The sequence below is a fragment of the Symphodus melops genome (assembly GCF_947650265.1).
Source record: "Symphodus melops genome assembly, chromosome: 10".
Taxonomy (NCBI): domain Eukaryota; kingdom Metazoa; phylum Chordata; class Actinopteri; order Labriformes; family Labridae; genus Symphodus; species Symphodus melops.
The window spans coordinates 3,106,279-3,116,539 of NC_136700.1; positions in this window are offsets into that span (position 1 = coordinate 3,106,279).

Below are 10,261 nucleotides of genomic sequence, written 5' to 3' on the forward strand. Positions count from 1 at the left end.
ACTGACCGAATTCTTTACTGGTGAAGCACATCCTCTCCAAGCTCTGCAGACCTGCCACATCTGCTGGCTGCCTGCCTGATTTGCTGCCTGGCTGCTTACAACTTTTCAAAAAAAAAAAAAAAAATTGGAAGGGCCGGACGACTGGAAAAAGTGAGCTGAGAAAAAAACAAAATGTTTTGGACGGCGGTCTTTGAAGGGGGAGTTGGTTGCATCTTATCTCTCAGCCCTGTAAAAGCTTTCAGGTGCAGTGCCCCATTGAGCGGATCCGGCCAGGCCGAGCTGGAGCGGCTTTTTTTTTGTCTTGGCAGCAGATGAGAGAACAGAATCAGGCCCAGATAAATGGGACTATATGGGGATCTGTGTAACACATTACTGCCACCCCACCATGTGCCACCCGCCCAGACTGAGAGCTCTTGGCAACACTTCGCTTTATGTAAGAGCAAAGCTGGCAAAACAGGTGGGTTTCGTGAGCGTGCCCTATGATTAGATCAGTCATTACCACTGGCATTGTTGAAAGCAAAGCAGCCTCTCATTTCAGTGGACCACCTGTACTGGAATGTGTTACTAAAGCTTAGGAGCAGATGATTTGGGCTCTGGATGAGAAAAATAGTCTGTGTTGGCTTACAGTGAGGATATGTGTTTCCACTTATCATCTAATGAGATTCTGATTTTCTTTTCTTTGCCTTTATTCCTCGGTGATGTGCAGCCACTGTGTTTATCTTTTTCTCACAGTGTTTTCTGCAGGATCAGACCGTGTTCCCTTCCTTTTATTTATAAATGTAATGCTCTTCTTTGTCCCTCCGTCCTCAGACTCGAGTCCTATACATCTCAAGCTGGCTGCGGCTGCAAGGTTTCCTCCTCCTCCTCCACCTCCTTCTTCTGCTTTTTCTTCAGTTGACAGTTGTTTCAGGGACCACACATTAAGGAGGTGGAACCAGACTGTTGTACTATTCTGGTAGACAGGCTAACATATATTAGCCAGCCTGCCGTATTTTTCTGCTCTATCATCATTTATCTGCCAGGCAGGCAGAGCGGAGGTAAGCAAGGCTGAGCTCGTAAAGCACGGAGGCCCTCCTCCATGACCTCCATTCCCTGCAGGCTCACTCATCTCACAGCCTCAGACTCGCCATGCTGGCCTCTGCACAGGGCTCCCTGATGGGCCTCTACCTGGATCACAGAGCACAGCACAGCTACAGCTGACTGGCCTTGGGACAAGGGCAGCAGGAAGGGGCCTCTCTCCAAGACTGAGCCCCAGGAGAACACAGCCACAAAATATTGTTTCACAGACAGCCTCAGCAGCCCTGCAGCGACACACAAACAGTTTCTCTCACAAATACTAAGGTTCAGCTGTGTGTTACTAGATTCACTTTTGTGATGAAAGAGGTCAGCAAGAGTGAATTTATTTCACTTACAGTTTGCAAGACATAAAAAACTAGAATCAGAATCAAAATGTTATGGTACCCGGTGGAGTAACGTGATTTACAGTAGAGGAAAAAAGACATAAACCCAACATACCAGACGACATTGGGACATTAATCACAACAGTTACAGCAAACAACCAAATAAAAAAGATGTATATGTGCAGGAAAAGTATCAAACCAGTGGAATGGTGGCCAAGATAAAGTGCTGCAGTTCAGCTCTGTTTGTGTGTAGATCATGCACATTTATTGCCCATGGAACAAAAATAAAACTGAAATTCTACTTAAAATAAAACACACACACACACACACACACACCTAAGCTTCATGTCTTAGGTGTTTTTAAGGCAGCATTTCCAACATGGCGACCCCCTTAGTTTCTGTAGTTTCCCCACAGAAACTAGTGGGTGACATCATTGAGACTAAGTGTAATGTTCAACAGGATCTGACTGTGGTCATTTTTTACAGTGTGTGCTGCTGAGAATGGAGCTTGCGACATGCGAGGTTGGGTGTTTGTAAACCGCAGCAGTACTGAGGACCTGGCCCTCTCCCCTCTGCTGGAGCAGAAAGGAGGTCCATGTCAGGGAACGTGTGGGAAGTCCTTCACCAGCTGACCTGGAAAGAACCAGATGGGGATTGGGGGTTTAAGCACCATAGAGGCCTTCAGCAAACAACATATGGAAGGGCTTTGGCAGCTAATGTAGCGTGGAGTATTTATGTACTGAGCAAAGACTTGACCACTGTCCATCAGGATCAGAGGAGCAGATATGCCACAAACAGCCACGACCTCTGCAGACCGCTTCCACCAGAACGCCTCATCTGGACCAGCCCACATCTCAGCCGTCCTCCCCCCCCCCCCGAGACCCTCACTCTGCTCCTGGTTCAGCTGTTTAGTGTACAGTAGCTCATACCCACAATCCTCTCTGAGCAGGTGGTCTGTCATAGGCCTCTTTGTTTTGTACAGTGTCTCATGGCAGCTGAGGACCAGAGAACCAAACAGTAATCCAGCGCTTTAGACTTTCTTGGCTACACTCTTATTTTATTCATTAAGTCCAAATATCATCACATCAGATTAACGGAGAGAGGCCGACACACTGGTTTATCGTAATGCATATTTAATAATGTGGTTTTACAAACTGTATTTTATCAAGCTCAATGCGGGGCAATATCGACTGGCTACATTAGGTGCAGTAGTGAAACATTCATGGTGAAGTCACCAGGATGAGGTCCTGTCTCTGAACTGCAAGGATGTGATCATGGAAAGCCCAATTCTTGTTTTAGTGCATGTTTGAAATTCAGAAGTCACTATGGAAAAACAATTATTTACTTTCAGTTATTTACATGGAAAAACAGTCATTTAAAGCCGGCAACTTAGAGTTCACTATTTTACAGTTTATGTCTGTAAAAAAAGGCTGTGACTGAACTAAAAAGAGTTCATGTGAGTTTGACATCACGTGTTTCTTTTTCAGTCGTAGTCCATCGGAGAAGCAGCACAGGGACTTTTTGGTTGTGAAGCAGCAGTCGTAACCAATAACTAGTGCTCTTTAAAACTGACAAAGACCTGAAAGTTCTGTCGACTAACTGTTTCTCATTTTGTGTCTTTCTGTTTGTTTAAAAGCTGAAGTGTTTAAACTGCGCTGGGGTTTTATGAGGTAATGGGCCTGACCTTTTCTTGGCTGAGTCGGAGGCTCAAACTGTTTTTCTGTGATGTCACCAGACAACCAGCTGAAGATCGATGAATGATAGATATTTGTTCGGGTTCATTGGCTCAAACTTCCATTATGAAATCTCGTAATTTTTTATAACAAAAAAAAATGGGATAGGATTTTGCTATGAGAATGAAATACAAAAAACCATAATGTCTGAGATTTTTAGTCTTTGACATCCAAATGTTGTCCACCAATGTTTATTTTTAACTTAAGAGTCAGCTAAATGTATTTGATGTCGCCTTTTAAAGTGAAAATCATGAGTTTTTTAATAGTTTTGTGAATGATGCAGATGTTTACTGTTTTTAAAAACTCTTCGTCGTCGTTGATTTGGCGTCCCCTGTGGACAAAGTAGCTCCGTCCCTTACCTGTGTAAGTAGTGTATTAAGATTCCACCTTGCTGTCTTTTTACATTAAATATCCCTGTTATTTTTTCCCACATAGGTATCAGGAATCATTTCGGTCTTTTTTTATAACCAGTTAAAAACTGCTCACATGAGTGTTAAGGCCTGTCTCATTATGTAAAAAGCAGGAAATAAAAATAACAAATAAAAGCTTTTGCAGATGGATTTTCATCGTGTTGTGAAATGGACTGAACTAATGGATAGAGATAGAAGTTGGTTTTAACATGAACCTTTTTTTGACAGCTGCATGCTTTCAGAACTGATCAGCAGTAACGTTAAGTGTGAGGGGTGTAGGCCGACATGAACTCCAACATGCAGCGTCATAGACATGTAAATTGCTCTGGGCAGATCCTGACTTCATTTCTCCTCTTTCGTGTCAGACGACATATTTCACTGTCACTGTGACCTCTGTTTTCTTGTTCAAACTGTTTATGCTGAAGACTTTGTATTATTATCCAATTTATCACCAGATGTACGACAGTAAATTATCAGACTCTCAACAGAAGCCAACACTGTGGCATGTCGACAGTTTAAATGTTGAGACGTTTCCCTAAAACCCAAAATTAGCTTCTGAACGACTTCAGACGTGACGGAAAAATGACTATTTTGTTTTCACTGCTGTAATGGAGATGTCAAACATGGTTTAACTCCTTCGTCTTCTGGAAAAATATACATCCTGCGTGTAATTTACGAGCGCGCCACTAATTTGTGCGAGCAGAGGGGGTGTGAATGTGATGATGCTGGCTGGCACTCAGCGATGTAAGAAGTCACAGAAGAAGAAGTAGAGTGTTTAATGATCCCACTGAATGCTTTACATTCTATTTTCATGCAAGAGCAGTGCACAATGCAATATGGTTTCGACTAGGAGTCCGCTGAAGCCCTCCGACAATCAATCATGTTTGCATTATAAAAAGGTCTTCATATAAACCTAACTTTACTGGCAGCTTGACATTCATCTGTGGTCATGACTTGGCTGTACAGTCTCTTATAATCTCAAAGACCTCATTGTAACATTTGACAGATGTTTCTATGTAAAGAAGAGAAACACACCTTCAGCGAGAGGCGTTTTCTCTCCTCCTTACTGTTCCCTTCTGCTCCTTTACAAGCGTCTTAAATGGATACTTGCTCATTCTGAAGTAGTTTATATGAAGGAGGTCAGCAGACCCCTCTTTGGGTGAGAAAGGTGACTGTAAAGTTGACTGTTGCTTTTGTTCTTCCTCTCATTATTTGGACCCGGAGAGTATTATAAGTAGAGAAGTTGAAATAGCATGGGGGGGATTTTCTGCAGTACAGTTATATGCGCTTAAGTCTGAGTGCTTTTAGAAGTATCTTCAGAGATGGACACATCTTCCTTGTCTGTTTATTGTGCTCTAATGTAGAATTAAAGTACACTGTGCAAATCATTTTATCAGAAGCCTGAGTTTGCAAAAATAAGAAGTTGCAGTTAGAAAGTACACCGGCTTGTTTATCGTTTGCTCCAAATTAAATCACTGACAACATCCCCTGCTTAAATATTGAGCTTTTCTATCATCATACAGTAACCACACACACACTAAAACACAGATAAACAACAAACTAGCTACAGCCTATGTATTTTACAGAGGGACAAAAAACGATATCACTCTCCTGCTCCTTGCTGTATGTTTTTTTGTAAGGTAAAGACATTAAAGCATTACAGTTTTTTCAAAAACAAACTTGAACCCTGGAGTGCCTTCCCCATCTGGAAGCAGTAGAGGGCTTGTCTAAAAGATAAAAACGATATGAATCGCTGCTGGCAACTCAAATGTCCAGTCTGGGATCAATTACATAGACAGGATTCAGAGTCAGAGTCAGAGAGAGAGAGAGAGAGAGAGAGAGAGAGGAGGGGGAGTACAGATTCTATATCTTGGTCTGCTCCAGCAAACACACACACACACACACACACACACACACACTAAACAAACTGCTCTGTGACCTGCAGCTTTGTGCACACAGTACCAGAGTCTGGTTATGGATTGGCTGGGACCGCATGCTGCCATGTTCCCTCCTCGCTAGCACTCTGCATTTAACAAGCGACTGATGGCAGATCCAGATGAGGCCGCGCTCAGCCAGCTGCTCTGTCATGTGGGTTGGGGAGAGGGTTTCTGCTCGGATCAGTAGAATATGCTGGTTGTCTCTTTTACAACTCTGTATAGTTTAATAGAATAAAAGAGAACTCTGACAAACATGTTTATTATTGAATTTGGAGGGTTATTTCCACAGCTTTATGTTCAATGTCCAAGTTTGTCTAGCATTTCTGTACCCAGAGTACATGTGCTCCAGCACCATAAAACATCTGCCAAACAGTCAAAGCGAAATGCATTGTGGGAAGCTTGAGACAGAGGGGAGGAGGGTCGTATTGGAATGAATATGAATAACACAAAGTAAAAACAGACAGCACAGCCAGGAGGGGAGAAAGGGAGAAAGACAAAAGGATTTAATAGGATCCAGACTGTTTGGAGCTCTGGCTGTTTCAAAGAGAGACGCTGCCACATGTACGTCCACACTCACTGTGTTTGTTGGAGACCCGAGCGAGTGAACCAGGCACTCAGAGCGCCACAAAGGGTCACAGCAACACTTCGGTCCCATAACCTCCTTTAGGGTCAAGCTTCAATTCGCAAATAGTGCAGGACCTCACCTCATGTGGCCCCATTAAACCGCAGCAGCAGGGCCTGCTCTATATCTCCCATTACACTCATGTAAATACACAACTGCTCGCATGTTACTCATTGTTGCACAGAGACATTGTCATGCCTTTATCAGAGGAGTCAAATGTGTGCGAGTTGAGCTTAGATTTACTTCTATTTGTTTGTGTCATTAATGAATTCAAAACAGATTTACCTCCACTGAGCAGATTTTTTATGTACATGTTCATGTAATCTCACAGGTGTTGGGGTTTCTTTCGAAAGATGTTTCATGTAAGAGACTTTTCAGCTTTTCAGGAGCTTTCACTTTATTCTTTAAAGTCTGTCATATGGGGCCCTGATGGCCTCGTGGTTAGATCTTCCCCCATGTATGGAGGCTGTAGTCCACCAAGCAGGAGCAGGCATTTCATTACCCACTATCTCTCGCTCTCTCTCTCTTTGATTTATAACTGTACGCACAGTAATATCAAAGAAAGGTGTAACTGCCCCCAAAAATAAATCCTCCCCAAAAAAAGCACATTATATATTATATATAGTTATACTTATTTAGTTGAGTATTATTCCAAATCTGACATTTTTTAGCTGTTTTAAATTTAATACAGATCATACATTCATCAAATAATATTTATACAACTAATTGTATTCATCCTGAAGGAAAAATCAGATTCTGCACTGATCAAAGACTAAACAATTCTGTCCTGGACTATTCTCTGCCAACATGGCAGCCAAGAGCGAGCGATTTCCAAATCTGAAACACCTGTAGACGTTTGGACTTGTGTGCCTTCACCGCTGCTTTTTATTCTTCTTCTTTTCTGTGAGTCATAGCTGTGATTGCGCCAACCAGAGAGGCCACTAAAGACAGGGAAGAGCGAATGACTGTCGCCATGATTACAGTTCATCAGAGAAACTCTACTGCCATCTACTGTTTGCTCTGATTTTCCACAAGTACAAGCGAGCAGGTTTTTACATGTGTTCAGACCACTTGTGCAAGAGTGTTAAGTTTTCCACAAGACAATAGACCTCTGTGAGACTGAGACAGTTAACATGTGAGAAAAAAGCACTGATTGAGTAAACAGGGAGAGACAGATGTGATTTTTCTGCTGTTTGATCAGATGAGTCATTTAAGAGTGAGTGCGTTCTCCCTCTCAAGGATGATGGTATTATTCTTGAAGTCTTTCATTTACAGTTTAGTGGAGCTAAAAGAGCAAGAAATGAGTCTTCTTTAAAAATATATATTCTTACATTTACCTGATCCCAAACATTTATCAACATTTTTACTTATTTACATCATTTGTCGCCCTTAATTTGTTGTATTTGTGTCCAAACATTTTGTCTCAATTTGGGAGAAATAATTATAACCTTAGTATTGTCCTGATTTAATGAACTCTCTGCTATCTCTGTAATAATTACCACCTAAACATTAGCTGTCCTCCTACTTGGACCTATACCAACCAAGCAAGCTGGCCAGTCTCCCACACTGAATTGGCCACATGGGTATTTATGTGTGCCAACATCCTTGATCACAACACAAACACGTCTGTGGAGATGGGATTGACTTCCACAAGAACCCAGATGCTCGTCTCCGCCTGGTAATCAACAATAAATCCTTGTGCACACAGCTGAGTTGATTAAATGCTGCTAAATCCTCCGATCGGAGGAGAGCATTTCCAGCCTGACTGAAAGACTCTCCTCCTGTCTCAACACTCAGACATGATACACCAATCCTGCTCCGAATTCTGCTCAATGAAATCCTTCTCAGAATCCACCACCTCCCGGTTCAGCCCTTCCTCCTTCTTTTCTGCAGCAGTTTGTCTTTTCTGTGTCTGCTGGCTGCCCTCCATCAAGCACCTGCAGGATTTCAAAGACAGTGCAGGAGGAACACATGATTGTTGCTGACTTTACCCATCTGGGAAACCACCTGTTAGAGATACCGGTTCAGAGGCAGTCGCTGCAGCCTCTTCTCCTCAATTACAATTACATGATCACCTAAAACACACACGTACAAAGTCAGCCCTGCACAACAGTCGAACAAATGTGCGCACCGCTGCTAGCTATTACATTATTTGAGCTATTAATCAATGTCAGCATCATCTTTGGATAGTGTAGCATTGTCTGATTTTTCCTTACTCTTCATGTTATGTGTTGCACAGCAGCAGCAGACGATCATCACTTTAAGGGTGAAAGCACGAATAAGAAAGCATGATGACAAATCATGAACCTCATGCAGGAACACAGTCATGAGTTAAAGAAGTGTCATTGAAGTGAGTTTAATTTAAGTAAATAACCTGCAAATGTGTGACGCCTTTGAGCCCACACACACACACACACACACACACACTTACAGTAAGAGCTCCAGCTATTGTCTGCAGAGTACAGGCTGTTCTGAGCTGTACTCTGTTTGCACTCTGAAAGCGGCGGTAGATATTGTAGGTGAGGGACTTGACTTCCTACATCGCTACAGACAATGGCAGGGGTTGTGTTTGTCACCACGGAAACCGTCCGTTTCTTGGCAACATTCCTATCATCCCTGGTCGACTCTAGAATCAAATCTAATGATGGGATGCCAGCAGTCGACTGAAAGACAAATGTTTGTGAGCAGAGTGAGAGAGCAGAGAGCTAAGAGCGAAAATAATGGTGAGGTAAAGACAACTTGTTAGTTTTCTGTCCTTACCCAGTGGGTCTGCACAGATCTTTTAGTTGGCTCTCTTCGATTCTATGAGCACATATTTAGTACTGCTCTTAACCTCTATAAAACACATAATGTATCTCATATGGAGCCTACATAATGACAGCAATAGAACCGATATTAATAAAACGAGACAAGACCAGGAGGTAACAATGGAAGAGTACATGTGTATTTTATATTCATAACAGTGCAATGTATAAGGGATAAATGTCACAGCAAAAACAACAGGCAGATCAATGAACATGTCACAAACATAACAAGATTAAAATGTAGAATTGTCTTTGGTATTATGAAGGTAAACATAAAATGTTTCTGGAGCGTATTCTAAGTCAGATGTTTCTAAAGACAAAGAAGGCATGAAGGATTGAATCCTGTCATCTGTAAAGAAGCGTGGCGGGGAGATAACATGCATCTCACATCTCACTAAATGTCATCCTGCAGCCGAAGCAGAGCCACAAGTTGTTTATCACGTTAGTAATTCACCCACTCACACTGACCGCTCCACTTCGCTCACTGACATTTTTTTAATTAGTCATTTGTAAGAAAATATTCAGCCAGAGGAGGTGAGATTGATGCCTTCGCCCTCCATCCAAAACATGCTTCTTTGTCCACATTTCACACCCATATTTATCACCACTATTACTATCATAAATGTAGTTTTGTTCAAATGTCTTTTTCTTGCAAACAATGTTTTGAAAGTCCTCCCTTCAAAACATCTATCTGCTTATTTCTTCCCAGTAGCGCCATCACGTTCCCTGAGGGTAAACCAATTTACATTCTTGTTTTGCTCTTCAGATCTGTGCCAGTTTCCATGACAACATAGTTTCACTTTCTCATCCTCTCTATCTCCATCCCCTCTCTCTCTCTGTCTCTCCCTCTCTGCTGTTCTCTCATTCTCCACCGCTCCTTTCTTATGTTCTCTTGACCTTCCTCCAATGTTTCATTCTCTTCCTCTCCAAATACTGGGGGTCCTAATTCCCTCCTCTCGTCTCATTTCCTCACCTAATTGAGCTCATTCCTCTGCTTGCCACAAACCAGCAGAGAATAATGGACTCGGATAAAATATATCTCGGGTGGGGGGGGGGGGGGATAGAACTCACAGAATCTTTTTTGCATTTTCCTCATAATGACAAATGCAGCATACTCTGTCTGCAGGCTCTTAAATACCCCCAGGCTGCTCTATTTGGCAGGAAATTATTAAATGAAAACACGTGCTGCAGAGTCGTCTTTCTTTTGATTAAAAGAAAACTCTCATTTTGCAATTAGTGTGACTATTCAACACCATACATAACTCAAAGGCAGAAGAGTGGGAAAACAAGATGCCTCTATCAAACCTCTTGCCCTTCAATTAAGTTATTCAAGCGACAACTAAAAAACAAAGCTT